The sequence below is a fragment of the Ambystoma mexicanum genome, chromosome 9 (assembly GCF_040938575.1).
Source record: "Ambystoma mexicanum isolate Mex_15411 chromosome 9, UKY_AmexF1_1, whole genome shotgun sequence".
NCBI classification, from domain to species: Eukaryota; Metazoa; Chordata; class Amphibia; order Caudata; family Ambystomatidae; genus Ambystoma; species Ambystoma mexicanum.
In genome coordinates, this window is record NC_090931.1 from 331,225,449 (window position 1) to 331,242,375 (window position 16,927).

The window sequence follows — 16,927 nt, forward strand, 5'->3', positions numbered from 1 at the left end:
TAACAAAAGCACCCTGCAAAGGCAACTCCTTCCCTGTGAAGAGGCCTAGCGGGAGGGGGTCTTGTATGGTCTGATACTGGCAAGGGTTCCGAGGCTCAACCAGCTACCGGCCTGGCAGCTGGGGGGTCCACAGATCTTCCTGCACCCGCTGCTGAGGGGCCTGTCTGCTCTAGTACCAGGCCTGGACCTGAGGGGCTTTGCTCTAGGACCAGATAGATGTCTGAGGGGGAGCCCACAAGCAGTGACAAAGGCACTACCGGCATGGCCGAGTACAATCCACCTTCCAGGTCAATGCCAGAGGTGTGGGGCAGGTCCGAGCTTACGCGAGAACGGAAACGGGTGGAGGCCCGAGCCAGTAATGCCGCAGAAGGCACGTGGCGCGGTACCTGACAAAATGGCTCAGCCAGACAAAATGGTGTACAGAAGCGTGCCATCCCAACGAGCCTCTGAGGCAGGAGCATACTTCACGAGTGGAGTGGTCACCCATGTCCACACAGCAGGTCACATGGAGTACCTCCTACCCAACCACTTCAGGGCAAATGAGATACAGGGAAGCGGAGTACGCCCATGGCAGCTTCAGCACAGGGAGAGCGTATCCATACACGTTGGTTTCCTCAGACGTACCAGTTCAGGAACATGCTTCTCCCACATGTGAAGAGATTCTTCGATACGTTTCTCAAACTCATGAGGTCACTCCAAATGGGGAACTTCCTGAAGGGGATCATTCAGGACATGATCCCGCCTATGCTTCCAACTGCCCCACCTCCAGTTCAGCTTTCAGTTCCTGTGCTGGTTACAAGCGCCACCATGACCGTGGCACAATCCAACTCTGTCCACAAGCACGGTCCAGTCTCCGCCAATGGTAGTCCCTCAACATACACCTATGGGAACACCACCAGCAGACGTTTCGGACCCACAGGACACAGCAGACCAGGCAGACATGGAGGATAACGAGGAGCAGGACACCTCGTCCTCCGTAAAAGCTTTTCACAATATATTAGCGGGTCTTGCGGAATCCCTGGGCATCCCTCAATTGCAGAAGGAACAGCCGGAGGTGGGGGTCCTGCCGGAAGTCTTAACCTTCGGGTCATCCACCAGATCAGGTATTCCACTACAAAAAGATGAGGTTGCCCTGGCAAAAAAGGGCTGGGTAAAACCCCCATTCCACGCAGCCCACCAACAAACATCTGGAAGCAAAGTATAGACAGGCAGAAGGGTATTCGCTAATCCTGTCCACCTGCAACTGCATTCCTCTGTGATGGCAGCAGCGTCAACGTATGCAATGCCTCAGGCATCTACCACGTCCACCAACCCACTCGTCCTTGCTAGGCAAGGAGGAAAACACCTTGGAGGCTTACGGCAAACCGGTGTACGCCAATGCCATCCTCCACTTGAGGCAGGCCAACGCAAATGCGATGTTAGCCACAGCAAGCCAGAGATTATGGAGGGAAATGGCCGAGTTCCTCCCAGACCTGCCAGTACGCAGACAAGCTTGTTTTAAGGCAGGGGTAGCTGAGACCAAGAAAGTGGAGCAGGACCTAATGGAGTCATCAGTGGCTCACAAAGATTTAGCTGGTAGAGCCGTCTGTGTGGCCATTAAAATGCGACGCAGGGCGTTGCTCAAGGCCACTAGGTTCAATCCGGATGTGAAAAAGCGCATCCTCAATCTTTCATTAGAAGGAGGAGACCTGTTCCACTCATCCACCAGTGAGGATCTGGAAAAGAACAGCTCACAGACAGACAAGTCTCTGGCCATACTCACAAAGCCAGCACAAAAGACCTTCAGTCAGGGGTTGTACCTTTGGCGGTTCCAGGAGCGCCGTTCTAGGCAATCGACAGGTCCCCCAGCCAACACCAGTGGAAACGGCACAAAGCATTGCACAGTGGCTTCTTTCAGTCCCCCTCCCAGGCACCAATGACAGGGTCTTCAGATCCATATTTCTCCAGTAGGGGGGCAGGCTTGACCTCCATGCTCCATCCTGGTGGGCACGGTTTGCGTACCCCTTCCTATTCCTCAAGTTCCTCCTTTCTCCCCTCCCCCAGATTGGACCACCATCTCTCCTTGCAAAGATCCGCTCTCTTTTTGTGAGCGAGGAAGTAGATGTTCCCCCCTTCTCAGACGAATTTGGTGAGCAGGGGGTCAGCCGGTTTATTCAGAATAGGAATAATAGTGGCAATTTTGAAAGCAGAGGGGAAGATGGCAGGTGTTGAAGAAGGAAGTTAAGTAAGGAATAAGAAGAGGATAGATCTTAGGTATAAGGAGGGAAGAGAAAGGGTCAGTAGGAGCAGACGAGGGGTGGGCTTTGGAGGGGAGGATGTAAACCTCAGAAGGGGAGACAGGGGAGAAGTCAGTTATGCAGGTAGAGGGGGTGAAGGGAGAAGGGGGACAGGGGGAGTTGATTTTTTGCCAAAGGGCAAGGATCTTGGAAGAGAAGAAGTTTGCAAAGTCGGAGGGAGAAAGGGTGGAAGAGGTTGAGGGATCAGGGGTGGGAGGAGAGAGTAGACGAGAGAGAGTTTGGAAGACGCTGCGAGGGTGGGAGGCTTGGGATTGGAGAAGGTTGGTGTAGTAGGAGCGTTTTGCTGAGGAGAGGCAAGAGTCATAAAGAGAGTGGTAAGAGAAATATAAGGTTTGGTTGGAAAGGGAGGGAGATTTGAGCCAGAGTCTCAAGACGATGGAGACGCCGCATGGAGAGAAGTTGAGGAGAGAGCCAAGGTTGAGAGGGTTTCCGGGTTGGAGGGAAGAAGGAAAGGGGGTGAAGTAGCTCAAGAGAGGAGGAGATGGAAGAGGAGAGAGTAGAAAGTGCATCATTGGCTGATAGTGAAGAGAAATCTTGGAGAGAGGGGAGAGAAGAAGAGCAAGTGTCGAGAAAAAGGCAGGGATCAAAGTTGCGAAGGTTGCGTCGTGAAAAGATGGAAGGGGAAGGCTTAGGAGAAGAAGGGTTGGGAAGGGGAGTAAGAGGAGAGTAAAGCATGATCGGAGAGATAGATTGGAAGTGTGGAGACAGTGGAAGAGGGGTAGGAAGAGTTGAAGATAAGGTCAAGAATGGAGCCAGAGGAGTGGTTAGGAGAGGAAGGAAGAGGGGAAAGGAGGTTGGAGTCAAGGATGGATAAAAGGGGAGAGGAGTGAGGGGGAGAAGGGAGGTCAAGATGAAAGTTGCCAAGTACAGTAAGAGGAGAGGGAGAGATGAGAGAAAGGAGATGATCGAGGTCGTCATAGAAGGAAGAAAGAGGGCCAGGGGGTCGATAAATGATTAGAAAGGAGATGGGGTGAGGAGAGGAAAAGGATTTGTAAAGAAATTCGAAGGAAGGGAAAGAAGGAAGAGATGGAGGGGAGGTAGAGGGAAGCTATTTAGGATGGAAAAAGGAGGCCAATACCTCTGCCGCGGCCAGAAGGGTGCGAGATATGAGAAAAGGTGGTAAGGGAAGCAGGGACAGTGGTGTTGTGAGGAGGGATCCAGGTTTCAGTTAGATATAGGAAATGAAGGTTGAGACGAAAGAACATGTCTAAAACTGTTGTGGTTTTTTTTGCAGAGGAATCTGGCGTTCCAGAGAGGGGTTGTTCCATTCCATGGGCGGTAGAGCCTCCAAGCTGTTCCAGCTTGTGCCCGAAGAAACCAAAAATGAGGGTTTCCTATACCGGAGGCGTGAGGCCAAGCGGAAGACATGTTCTCCCCATGGGAAGGCCTATTTCGGGATGCGTTTCCTCCATTTCCTCTCCTGTTGCGAGTCATCAATGCACTCAGTGCCAATGCAGGATGATGCTCATGGCAGAGGCAGATTTGATACCCGGGCCTTCTCAGCTTGTCAGCGTAACCTCCGGTCAAGCTTCCAGTGGTTCATGATGTTCTCACCAGAGAAGGAGGCGCACTCCTTCACCACGACAGAGGATCGCTGAACCTGAGTGCTTGGCCCATGTAGTCCTACAGTTTGGAGAATATGCGTTGCCTGCGGACTGTAGGGAGGTCCTCGCCAAAGCAAGGGCGTCGTAGACTTTGAAGTGCTACGGTCACAAGTGGAAACGTTTCGCTACGTGGTGCTGGTCGTACGAGATTACCCCTCTGAGGGTCACAGCCCTGCAGATGCTTCCATATATGCTATCATGGGCCAAGGCCGGACTGGCGCACGCCTCTATCAAGGTACATCTGGCGGCCATCTGCCTCTTCACCATGTTTCTAGGAACATCTTCACTTTGGCCTCATCGACTCGTCAAGGAATTCCTCAAGGGACTGTTTCGATCTTTGCCACCGGTGAAGGGTCCTGCCCCGGCGTGGGAACTCAACGTGGTACTAACGAGGCTCATGGGGGCTCCCTTCAAGCCTATGCATCAGGCCCCCCTCAAATTCCTCTTGTGGAAAACTGCTTTCCTTGTGGCCATCACCTCGGCCAGGAGGGTAGGTGAGATCCATGCCTTGTCCTGCAAATAGCCATACCTGACTTTCCATGAATCAAGGGTGGTGCTGCGGAAGCACCCCTCTTTTATGCCGAAGGTTCAGTCGGAATGCGACCTCAATGAGCCTTTTGTTTAATCTGTTTTTTTTTCCGAAGCTTTCGTCACGGACTGAAAGGGCCTTGCACTCGCTGGACCCTGAAGTTTTACGTGACGCACACAGAGTTTTCGGAAGACTTCTTAACTGTTAATGAACTTTGGCTCTGTGAACCATGGGAAGGCCTTGTCCAAGGATTCCATCTGAAGGTGGCTCACTGGCAGCATCACGCACTGTCATCAGTTAGCAAACCTACCGCTGCCCAGCTGTCTTGAGAGCCCACTCCACCAGAGAGATCGCTGGGACGACGGCGTTTCTGTCTGGTGTGCCCCTGCTGGACATCTGCAGGGCGGCTACGTGGAGGTCCATGCACACCTTAACGAGATTCTACTGTGTCGACAGGGATTCCAGGTAGGAGTCTAGAGTCGGCCAAGCATTGCTACGCAACTTGTTCGCTTGAGGTGAGTCTGTTCCAGAAGTAAGAGTGAATTGCTTCTGTTGAGCCTTGCCACCTCCCGTGGTTGTGTAATGTTGTACTGCTATGTGTTTGTCATTCAGGAGCGAGTGAATCCATGCCAGACCCCATGCTGGAGAAGGAACAAGTTACTTACCTGTAACTTGTTCTCCAGCATGGGTCTGGCATGGATTCACATGCAAACTCTACCTCCTTCCCATCTGTGGCTCTTCTTGGTCATACTGCCACTTTACTTGCTTACCAAATCTGAAGATGGCTGCCAGAGGTAGGGGCTTAGGGCGAGGGCTGTCAATGGCTGGGGAAAGTATGACCCAGAGGACAGTGATTGGTTTAAAGGAGAAAAACAGTTTGTAAGTGAAAGTGAAACTGGTTTTTCTTTTACAGCGGATTCCCAGCTTGATGACTGGGAACATTCATGAGCATGTGAATCCATGTTGGAGAACAATAGTTACAGGTAAGTAACTTGTTCCTTACTCACCGTAGTGACCTTAGTCCCCTTTACTCCATACGTCCCACCCACCTTCCTCTGCTGGTTTGCCAGGGGCTAAAGATGTAAGTACAGCCAGGTATTCGTGTTAGTATGTCAAAAGTGGACTGAGGTGAGATGCCGGAGGGCGGGCCTCAGGGGTGTTCCTACGACCAGGGCTGCAACCCTGTGCGCTATACTAAATTTAAAAGGTTAGCTCACATTTTTCGCTGCCAAAGGTTCCGGTACTGTCCCCTTGTTGTGGGACGCCCACAAGGATGTAGGAAAAGGGGACTTAAGGACTGTAAGTGCTCTAGTCACTACAGTGAGTAACTTTAATATCTACTCAATTAAAAGCCTTTTTGGACGCCAGGACCAGCAGCGTTGGGTTATTCCCTTGCCCTCTAGCAACGTCCATAAGGTGCAGCACTTTTCGCAATGTCGGCTCTCTTTCTCCCCAGGATAAATCTCACCTGATCGTAGTAAACAAGGCGGGGCATAACTCGCTCCATTCTGGAGGCTAGCACTCTCGTACAGATTTTTGCATCTACGTTGAGGAGAGATATAGATCTACATGACTTAGTTAAGTGGGTCCCTCCTCTCCTTCAGGATCACTGATATCGATGCCCGCCCAAAAGAACCGGTAGCCCTGCCGGTTTCCAGTATGCAAAAGTTTCACCCTATGAGGAACCAGTTGAATCACCAGTGTTTTGTAGAAGCCTACTGTGTACCCGTTGTCCCCCGGTGCTCTCCAGTCTTCATTCTCTGAATAGTCAACACTTCACTCTGGTTTATCGGGCCCTCCAACTCTAACACTTTCTTACTACTTAACTGGGGAAAGGAGACCCCCTGCAGAGATCTCTCAAGTTCCTGCTCTTCCACCTCTCCAAGTAATGTAAATCCTCATAAAATGCGGCAAACTCTTGCAGAATTTCTCCAGTAGCAGAGTGTACCGTTCCTTGTGCATCCATAATCGCCTCAATCCAATGCTCTGCTCTCTGTCCTCAGAGTCACGCTGCCAGCAGGTCTCTGGCCTTGTCCACCTTCTCATAGTATCTCTGTCTTAGAAACTGCAGCTGACGCACCACCTTACCCACCACCTTACCCACCTCCAGCTCCTTCAACCCCCGTCTCCTTTCCCTAGCCTTGTTCAGCCGCTCCCATTCGGGATGGGACTCAGTATTCTCCCTCGCCTCTAAAGCACAGATCTCTCCTGAGCTTCCCCGCTATCGGGGAACTTTCCCTTTTCTAAGACACTACCTTCCCTTTCAGTAATCTTCTCTATGCCGTCTTCGCCGCCTCCCACACAGTGCACCGATCCAACTCCCTGTGTCATTAAACTGAAGGGTCCGTAACCACTTTTTTATTTTTTATTTTTATTTTTTATTGTGATATAGTTTAAATTATAAACTTTACACAAAACATAAAATAAATGGCATATTAATATAACATAATCCAAATTCATATCATAAGGATAAAACATGTAGGAAAAAATGTTAAAACATAAAAAGATCTTCCCACATTAAATATACAACAAACAATTATCAATAGAATAAAATATTGGGGTACAATTGTTCAGTCAGTTCAGTTGCTTAGAGTGTTATATCCAATCTAACTTCAATCCTCAGCCAGATGGTATACAAAGCTGTCAGCAAACGCATACTGTTGGAATTGATGCAGTGGTGCCAGAAGAGAGAATCCTTGTTATAATCATTATCATGGACATAACTATCCAGCATGGGATTAAATGTGCTAGCCATCTCGGGGCATTCAGTCAGAAGATGCTTTGCCGTTTCCAACTGATCTTGACCTTTACATAGGCGGCATGTTAGCTTTTCTTCCCGTAACCATCATCGTAGGGAGTTGCTCCAATCTAAATAACAAAATAAACCACCTAAGTCTAACTGATGGGCAAATATTCAGATAGCTCTGTGGTTTCTTAAAGTCATAAAGTCTATGTTGCATGAATTTAAAACTCCTCAGATGTTCGAAATTCTCAATCCAATCCCAGAGCTCTATACGTTTACAAAGAGCCCATTGAGCTTTTTCAGTGTAACCCCCCTCCTTATTTTGCCACCCAATTTCAAGGTACAATTTGGACATCTGATAAATAGTTGTGCAGCTCGAATTCTCCCTGGCCATTTCTTGATGGACTGCTGTTAGTAATCCATTACTATGATCACGAGTCATTTTTAAGTATAGAGATGCTCGCTTCCTCAATACTAATGCCTTTAGTGAGATCAAGCCCAATTCTAGCCTAATTATGGCCATTGGTATACAGGGAGGTAGGCTAAGAATACAGCGCCAAAATTTACCTTCAATCACCTGTAGCCATCCTAGATCTATCTCCAATAAGGCTTCTAGTCCATATATTATGGCCGGGGAAAAAGCCTGTAGATACAGCTGCCGGATGCCCCACAGCGTTAAAGCCACACTGCTTGACAGTAAACCTGTAGAACAAGGCAGTCAACTGCGCCGCTCTAATTATGCACACTTGTTTACAGGCCACATAATCACCAGTGACTTCAAAATCTATACCCAGGTACCGTTATTGAGGAACATAGGAAATATTCACCAGGCCTACCTTAAGTGATACACGGGATACTCTTTTTAGTGTATCTCATGACCTTTGTTTTCCCTAGATTGATACTAAGGCCGTTCACCTCTGCATACTCCCAGAGTGCCGCCACTGATCTGCGTTTCCCACTAATGGTATAGTCAAAATCACCAAATCGTCGGCATACGCTAAAACAGGGCAAGAGGCTTTACCAATTTTAGGTGGGCAGTTGTTTACGGCAGCTATTGCATCGGGGATATCATACATATAAAGATTGTAAATTAGAGGTAAATGTAACACAACCTTGCTTCACATCCCTATTTTGTATAACATTAGCAGTAGTGTGGCCTTCTTAGTCTAATTTCAGTTTCACTGAATTATTTTGATGTAAGAGTCTTAAATAGTGTATAAGACCTCTCGGACATCCCATTATATTCAATTTCCACTACAAAGGGCTTCTGGGAATAGAATCAAAGGCCGCCGAAAAGTCTATATATAGAGCATATAGTGGAGGAGCACCTCCTCTTAAAGCTCTAGATCCCATGATCATAATATTATGGGAGGTGGAGTATCCCTGTCTAAACCCGCTCTGAAATTTGGACAGTACACCAGAACCCTCGGCCCATGCTTGTAGTGCTTGTAGTTAGCAAAAGTGAGGCAAATATCTTCCCCGTGGCATCTAACATTGAGAGCAGCCTATAGTTGCTAGGGTCAAATCTATTTCCCTTTTTGAACACGGATTAATATTGCCATTTGCCAAGAGCAGGGTATTTTACCAGATTTTATGATTTTCTCAAACAATATTCTCAATAGGCTGGCCCAAAACTCGGGGTGCGATTTAATAACAATATTGGCCAATCCATTAGGTCCAGGTGCTCGTGATGATTTTATCTTATTTTATTTACGATAGATTCATATGATATATCAAACGGAGCTACTAATGGACGACTATCCAGTACTGTTAATTTATTGTCCTTAACTTTCCGATTTTCCAAAATATTTTCACAGACTCTGGCTTCAATGGGGTTAGTCAGTGCCCTGTTTTGCAGGCCTCGCACCTCGCCCAGCAGGGACCAGATGTTGCGTGTATTCCCTTCACATATGGTCTTCACCATTTTTTGCCAGGCCAATAATTTATCTGCTCTTCTTTTTGCTTTGATGGCCGCTCTATATCTGTTTTTAATCGCTCTAACTGTTACATAATATCTCTCCCCAAGAGCCATATCTTTTTTAGCCTTGCGAAGCTCAGCTCTAAGAGGTCTTTTCATATCTCTAATCGCTTTGCCATAAGGCAATTATTTCCCCTCCGTACTTATCATTAACCCCACTGGTAATGCTGCATGCTTTTCTGCAAAAGCCTGAACCCAGTCCTCTATGCCGTCAATTGTCAGCTCGTTAAAATTAGGGAGCTTGCTATAGTCTGCCGCCCCTAGGGCCTCGATTGCCATGGAAATATTTTTATCCGACCAAGAGATCCTGGTACCGGTTTTATTAATTTTTACCATTCCTATATTGTTGGACAAAGACTGCTCTCTAGGGATACTGATCTCACATTTCAAGGCGGCATGGTCACTACATTCATTGGGGATCACTATCATATCCATCACCAGTTGCTGAATCCTAGGACACACAAATACATAATCCAATGTACTATAAGAAATTCCATTTGACCATGTATTGTGCCCAGGATAGTCACTAGTTCTACCATTCAGCATTACCATGTCCCAGGACTCAAACAGGTATTCCCACACGCCACCCTCAGGATACTTTTTGTTATGGGCCATAGCTCCTCTTTTTTTTAATCTAGGGTTCTGCATTGTACTCTCATATCCTGACATATGGCAATTAAAATCACCAACAACAATTATTCCTGTGTCTCTAGATATAAACAGCCACTTAGCCAATATGTCCTGGAGAGAGTCCTGCAATTGTTCGATTAGCTTCGCCCCGGGTGGATTATATAAGCTCACTAACAGAAAAGAGCCCTTGGGTTTCTTAAGGTCTGGAATTACTTCAACTGCTATCATATTACTTTCAAAGTTGCAGTCGATCTGTCTCGAACCCAATGTATTGGCCAGCCCTATTGTCAGACCACCATAAGGCCCGCCTATTTCTCCCCTTTTTGCTGCCGAATGATATAACACATAGCCATCCAATATTAAAGGATCAATGGCCCAAGTTTCTTTTAAGCAAAAGCAGCTAAATTTATCCAGTAACTTTGTTGAACCCTTTGGAGATAGATGAGCAAAGCCTCGGCAGTTCCAAGATAATAAGGTTAGATCTTATTGATTAGATATAATCTCAGGAAGTGCATCTACTAACCATTTCAACACTTGTTGGACTTCTGATGCAACAATCTTCTTTCCCTTGGGTATATTTGGGTGATCTACTATTATTGGGGCTATTTCTACTTCTTCCATAGGACAGTCCGGGTCAGCTTCGTTAAGATCAGCATCTACTTCAACATCCACTGCTTTTAGTTCCTCTTTGTAGTTTCTTAACAATTCAGCTATAGCCAGGAACTTAGTGTAGTGCAGATACTTTAGGATTAGGGCCTTTCAGGGGCTCAACAAATACAAAATCGTCAGATTTAAGGACCCGCAATTGTGGGACTGAATCTAGTCTTGTTAAAAATTCTGAACGCGATAACCATTTACTGTCCTTGCTATAGTATAAGTTCTTGATCAGACATATCCTGTTTCCTCTCATCTCCCCTTTGTTTTCCATGGGAACAGCTACTGCGATTCCTAAGTATTCTGATTCCATAGGAAGTTTCGGTGCTTCGTCTGTTTTAGTGGCCTCTCCGTTGCACCCCTCTTCCAACTCCACACTCTCTAACTCCACTTCGAGCTCGTTTTCAACCACTTGTGCAGGAAGCAGCCAGCTAGTGAGGTATCCTTCTCTGGCTGCCTTCCTTTTCTTTGCTCTTGCCACTCTTTTCCTGCTCTTTTTGGTAAGCAATCCCTTCTCACCCTGCTCTGGCGGCAGTCGTGCTGTAGCCTTTTTGTCCTTTCCAGCCCTTCTTGCTAGTCTGTTGTTTTTGTGAAAAAAAAGGGTCGGGGCTACTCTGTCCTGCTCAATGTCCAGGTTTTCTTGCTCTTCAGATTCATTAGCAATAAGGATGGCATCTGATAGATTTGCTTCTGCATCTTCTGCTGTCAGTCTTCCTTCACTTTCCATAGCAAATGTCTCAGTATTAGCCAGTATATGCCCAGACAATTTAAGCAAGATTTTAAGCGCAAATTGTAATGATGCTACTGATGCCTGAATTTCCGCTATTTCTGAAGCCCCTGGAAAGGACTTGTCCTGGGACTCTACTTCCACTTCAGGCACATCCTCTATGGAGACCATTGCTAGGTTAGGTGAGATTGACAGCCTGTCTAGACCAAGTCCCACCGTTGTTCTTCCTAAAGGCGTGGTCGTCTTTCTATCCATCTGTGTGTCACTGTTATTGCTCCTTCTGTCCGGGTGTGGTGTCATACTTCTTTGGATATTTAGGCACAAGTCTAGTAACGAGTTATCTATATCCTCGAAGTCTATTGATGTTATAGCCACATTACCACAATGAGCTGGTATATCTTCTTCAATAGCAGTGGAATTTATTTCACAAACTGCACGCAATGGGAAGAATTCAGTGATCACACCTTGATTTATTGGAGGCATTTTTCTTACTTTCTTCTTTATCCTAGTTTTTTTCCATTTCGATCTCCTTATTAACAAGGGTCTGATTTATGGATTTCATCTTGGATTTTCTTAAATTATATATAGATTGGTTCCGTTCCGTTCTGTTCTGTTCCTGCTTGCCTTAGACCAGCAAGATGTTAGCCCCCTTACGTTGAACAAATGCGTTTTCAATCCACGTCAGGATCAAAGGCACAAGGCCCACGGCCCACAGTCTCCTGGCAAAGTTACACCACCTGTTAGTTTCTTGCCTATGTGGATTTGGTCCTTCTGGGTGTTAGAAACCCTCTGTTTAAGTTCTTCAGTGGCTCAATATTTCTTCTTAGGGGAGGCTCAAAATATCCCCGGCTATCCAGAGTCACAGGGAGGTGCAGATGATGCTGTCTCGATAATCACCGATAGTGAGGTGGGATGGATATTGGTTAGGCCGCCCTATGTCTTTTTTAGGGGGCTCACCTACAATTCCCACAAGTTACTCGTGCCGTTATCTTCACCACTTGGCACTAAATATCAAGCAGGGGGAGTAGAGGAGAGGCGGAGGTGGTGGAGGGGGGGAGAAGGGGAAGGAGAGAGCGAGGGGAAAGCACTGGGAGGTAGGTGCTACACAGGTCTAACTCCACTCAACTTCAGTACCTCTCCCTGGCTCCCTGTCTATGCCAAAGTTACTGCGGCTTCGGCTCCAACAGGCAGCATTCAGCAGAGCTCCAGCAGCAGAGCTCAGCAGAGCCCGGGAGTCCCGTGTCCCGGGAGTCAAACCTTACCTACCTTTTCCGGATCAGCGGCTAACCGCTTCCTCCGGCACCCGACTCAGTACTCTCACGCTTCACAGATCCTTCTCCCACTGCACGCTACCTGCTGCCCGTGGTACCGACGCGGCCTGAACTGTCTCCGCAGTCGCACGCTGCCTCCTCACCACGAAATGAAACGAGAGGCTTGAGGAAAGGACCCTGCAGACATCTTCACGCAGATACGCCGAATGCGAGTCAGGTCTTCAAGCCGCACTGTTTAGCACTGTGTAACAGTGTAACAGCTGCCTCCGACAACCAAGTCTTATTTGTTTTTTGAAAATTTATTTCTGGAAAAATAGTGGCTTTCAACAACACATCATTGCATTTCCAAATAGACTCCCTAACATAGAGATATTCATTAACACCATATTGTGGTCCGTCCAGCAGATGGGGACCAAATCACATGAGGACACCCTCACCAGGTATTCTCTCTGCAAGCCCCAACATTCCATGCAGGTAGGTGTACTATGCCGCAGGGAAAATAAAGTGTTCCCCCTTGCTCCCGGGTTGCATTCCCTCCAAACGTCCACAATACCCTGTTGGTCCAGTTAGTCACAAAGACCCCCACATTCCTGTGCCCGCCCCTGCCCATCTCACTCATCCACACCCATCTATACCTGCTTCTGCCCACATATTGAAGTCCCCTCCCAACAGCAGTAGTCCTCTACTCTCCCAAAATATCTGTCATTGCCTCCCTGAAGAACCTCAGCTGGCCCTGGTTAGAACGGTAAATGTAGCCACTGTTACTTGCACCCCACCAATGGTACACGTTACCTAGAGCGCCCTACCGTCTGCCCTCTTCCACTCTCTCGGGTCCCCCATCCGAAGCCGCCTATGTAGGAAGATACCAGCACCCACCTTAACATCTCCAGAGGCCCAGAACACCTGCCCAATCTGTCACCCTAAAATATGTCTTTCCTCCCCAAGCAATCAACCTCGTTTCTTGCACCAAGAAGGTATCCAGACCCAGGTTCTGGAATTCCTTAGTCCCCCAACCAGCGCTTTGCAGGCAAACTCATAGTTCATGTTGAAGGTCCCCAACTTGAGCAGGTCAGCCAGCCCTGCTCTATTACTGTCTATTGGAGCCATAACCCAAACAACCACATACCATAACATACCCAACTTGAAAATAAACCTTTAAAAAAAAAAACCTATCCCAATGCCCCCTACCCCTCCTACGCTATTCCCCATCCTGCCCTCCCACCATCCTCCTTATTCAAGACGCCCATCTGACAATGCGCCACCAAAAATAACTTGCTCTGCATCCCGTCCCTCAAGAACATCACCACCATTCCCCCCTGCTGAATGACCGTCGCCCCCACCATGTAGGTCCACCTTCTAAAACATGTCTCTGGACCACCATCAAAGTCACTTCACCAGGGATGCGGGTATTCAGCCTCTTGAATTTCCTGCTGCTCGGCACTGTCTTCCTTGGCAGAAACCTCTTCGATTTACTCCGTTCCGTGGGTGCTCGATCACTCTCCTTCTACCGTGCCTGGTCCGACTCCATGTCCTTTAGTAGTTGCAGTACCTGCTGCACTTACTGCCCATTGGGGGATCATATAGTCTGTATCTCCAAACTCGAAGGATAAAGCAAAGGGGAAGGCACAACGATATCTCATCCCCTTCTTGGACAACCATTGTGTGAGAGGACGGCAGTCAAAGTGAGTCCCGACAAATCTTGATGCACCCGGACCGAATCTCCATCATACTGGACACTGGCCAATCTCTTCGCCCTCTCCAGCCCCTCGATTTTCTCTCTGTACCCAAGGAATCGGACCATAATGGACATTGGGCCCTTTTCCCCCACCCACTCCTCCTCTGTGGGCCCTATCGAACTCCACCACCTTTCCTGCCTCTCTTATGACGATGGCTTTAATCCGCTATTCATCTTTTCCGACCACTCGCCCACTCTCTCTCCTGTTTGTTCATTCAGGCCTAGGATATGTAGGTTGTTCCGTAGCTCTGTTCTCAGTCATCAAATTTCAAAAGTGTATTCTCGCCCTCATCTCCAAATCGGTTGGTGGGGCCTCGTATTTCACATCTCTGAGGTCCACTTGCAGCTGCTTATTTTCAGCCCCCTCCCTTTTAAATCCAGTATAGAGGCCTGAATATTGCTCCTGTTGGCTTTAATTTCCTGGAAAATGTCATTCAGATCATCCCTTGTCAAATGTGGCGACTCTCCATCCCCTGCAGCATCTCGCCATTGGCCAGCCTTCTCACCAGATTCATCATTTGGTCCCCCCCTGAAGCATTGCAGCACACACATTCCGAAGCCTCCTTCCCTCTCCAGTTTCCACAAGCACTGCTGCGCCCCCTGGGCACCGGCACCAGGCCCCAGAGGCTGCATACCCATATCTGTCACTTTAGCGCATTGCCCTGGTGTCACAAGGACCCCAATCTGCTGCCTTTACCATTGTCCTCAATCCAACTCCATTCATATGGGCCACGTCCAGGCTCCTCTTCCAGCACACTCTCCTTTGGTCTCTTTGTGCCAGTCCCGGGAGACTTAGAAACCTCTGGGTATTAAGCGTGTTATAAATAACCTATCATATCAGTTCTTCTAATGGAGGCCTTCCAGTACACCCTGGTGCTGCACATACTGTCCACCCTTCTGCTAATGCTCATCACACCCTCCACTGGACAATGCAGGGTGGAGGTCCAGATCTGTGGGGCACAGGGCAGTGCATCTACTGCTTCCCTCTGTAATTCCAGCACCAGGCGAACCCTGATGCCTCTGCCGATGCAGTTCAGGACTGCACACCCACATGGCCAGGCTTTCACAGACAGCTGTCTTGGGAATTATTCCTGCAACTCCTGCTGGGCCCAAACTTCTCTCACGCTAACCCAGCGGGACCTCTGTCTCCTCTCCATTGTGTTGCCCTGTCCACGGCAGACAGACGTTTCTTCAAGCTGTCTGACCTCACAGCGCCATGTTGCAACACCTGCTCACTGTCTCTGCACACCCTCTACGCCCGGGGCCGCTTCGCTGCAAGCCACTCCAGTGAGGCTACCAGCCACCGCACTTCCACGCCGGGCCTGTCTCTCGAGGGCTCTTCCTCCGGGACGATCTGTCTGGTCTGCCACGGCTTTTCCTGGGCATATTGATACGCACCATCTCGCCTTTGGCACAGGCTCTATTGAGGCACTATAACTATGCTGCAGGACCCACAGGGGCTCCCCAGGTTCTGCGCAAGGGAGCCCCAAAGGGGTAGCACTGAACACCCTGGTGGCAAGGATTGTATGAGCTCGCAGGAAGTGTTGGGGAGAATTCTCATAAATGTGCTAATTCCCTTCACCTTAGAGACCCCCTGCAACTTTGCTAATTTTGAGGACTTGATTTTTTTACCTGGAGAGAGTGGGAAACTTTTTCTCCACTCATGTATTTTGATGTGTGTTTTACTCTTGTGTTCTTTGATTATGAAGTTTTAGACAACTCCATAGGCACATAGGCATCATCTTTTAATTTGTGTCATACAGCACCCTCAGTGCAGTGGCACAGGGAAAGCCTTTCCGGCTTTCCCAAGATTTAAATACCTTCTCTGGGATAAACTACTGTTTCCCAGGGAAAGTCAAGTGAAATTGACTTTACTAGTCTTTTCAAATTCCTAGACCCAGCACACACTATCTTACAATAGAGTGCTGGAGGGGTTATCTAGTATCCCCTATGTCTAGAAATTCATGTAGCAGTCAAATGCTACCCTTTCTTCTCGAAATGGCTGGTGGCAGTGGTTTTACAACAAACTACCATGATTTTTCCCGACCGCAAACACCGGTAGTGTTAAATCGCGGGAGCCATGTTTTTCAAGATGGCGTCTGAGCCCCCTTTGTTTAAACGGGTCCCGGTCGTCTTTTTTCGCCATTTCTTTTTGGAAAGGTCATAGTTTGTCTCCGCGTGCCAAACCAGGTTTGGTCCCTCTGTTCCTACGCCTTTGGCAGGCTTCAGGACTGAAGACCGCCTCTGGCGCCCGAGTGCCTGTGCTGGGCAGGAAGTGAGGGAGGTGCCCGAAACTCCCTGTGCTTAGTCTCCTAGGAGACCCAAATGCATTCTGGCGTGATTGGCTGCTGGCTGACTGTCCGGCAAGGACAGCCACCCTGCTGGGTGAGTGGCAGCTAGGCTGGAATGAATGGGAGAAAATTGTTTAAAAGGCAAGTCTCTTGGCTTGGAAGGCAGAGTCGACCACTGGAACTAAAGAACCGAAGATGAGCTGGAAGAGGACGGCTGCTGCAACTCCTGGACCGTTGGTTTGCCGGGTGAAGCCCTGCTGCAGGTCCGAATCACCAAGTTCATCTCGAGAGAGAAGCCCTTCAAGGACGACTTCTCCCTTTGAGTTGGTGGGACCAATCAACTTGTAAGCCACCTGGATACCATTCTCGGAGCTGGTTGTATTTTTCTCAGAGGGCTGCTGGAAACCGAATAGCCAGGGAGAAGGACACACGTTTGTGTGCTTGACTCCAGCTACCGGAATTGAAGAT

At 48.4% G+C, this 16,927-nt stretch overlaps 1 protein-coding gene across 1 annotated transcript in view; it reads left to right on the top strand.

Moving 5' to 3' along the window:
- Positions 1 to 16,927, top strand: part of GTF2I (general transcription factor IIi) — a 2,618,156-nt gene that overhangs the window by 697,517 nt on the left and 1,903,712 nt on the right. The gene's annotated exons all lie outside the window — the stretch shown is intronic.